Source organism: Micropterus dolomieu, linkage group LG02 (genome assembly GCF_021292245.1).
Source record: "Micropterus dolomieu isolate WLL.071019.BEF.003 ecotype Adirondacks linkage group LG02, ASM2129224v1, whole genome shotgun sequence".
Lineage (NCBI taxonomy): Eukaryota > Metazoa > Chordata > Actinopteri > Centrarchiformes > Centrarchidae > Micropterus > Micropterus dolomieu.
The window spans coordinates 3,669,930-3,670,814 of record NC_060151.1 but is presented as its reverse complement, the minus strand read 5'-3'; the positions used below and the strand labels follow the sequence as shown (position 1 = coordinate 3,670,814).

Below are 885 nucleotides of genomic sequence, written 5' to 3'. Positions count from 1 at the left end.
TTGTTTGGGTGTTGACAGGTGTCTTTTATACAGGTAACGAGGTGAGGCAGGTGTATTTGATGTAGATAATTGGTTGGGATTGGGGCTGTGTCTTAAAGAAAGACTAACTGGCTTGTAGGAGCCAGAATACTTGCTGTTTGGTAGGGGGTCATATACTTGTTTTTCCTCATCAGATGGTCATCAATTTTTATAAATTCATATGATGTGATTTTCTGGAATTTTCTTTGGGATTCTGTCTTTCACTGTTAGAATGTACATATGATTAAAATTATAGATGGTTGCATTCTTTGTAAGTGGGCAAACCTGCAAAATCAGCAAGGGGTCAAATACTTTTTTCCCCCACTGTATGTTCTTTATGTAAGTTACGTAAATTGACGTGACGTTAGTTAACTTACGAGTTAACTGACGTACGTAGTTATTTTCACCCAAACCATGATCTTTTCCTAACCTTAACCAAATAGTTTTGTTGCCTAAACCCAACCAAGTACTAAGTTTCCCAACTTTAATAATGCGCTGTTTAAAAATGGCAATGTTTCGAAATGCTAGCATTTTATTTTGAAAGTCTGACCGGACGTTACATATTTATTGTTGCTAACTTTACCGGAAGAGGCATATTTGTTGTTGCTAGGCATTGCTTACTTGACCGTGGAGCCCTAAAGGTCAATTAATGACGCATAAGGGCTACCCAGGTCGTTAAAAGGCGACGCCAAAGGGCCTTGACCAAGCGTCAATATGTGACGAGTCAGGAGTGAGAACATGTTGATTTTTGGTCCCCTCTGGTTGCCTTCAGTAAGTTACTGCTGTTTCCTGGTTTCCAGTCTTTATGCTAAGCTATGCTAACTAGCTGCTGGCTGTGGCTTCATATTTAAAGGACAGCTATGAACA

The 885-nt window shown here is 39.4% G+C and overlaps 1 protein-coding gene across 1 annotated transcript in view; it reads right to left on the bottom strand.

The window, feature by feature from the left end:
• LOC123957703 (deleted in malignant brain tumors 1 protein) overlaps positions 1-885 on the bottom strand; it is a 68,810-nt gene that overhangs the window by 15,758 nt on the left and 52,167 nt on the right. The gene's annotated exons all lie outside the window — the stretch shown is intronic.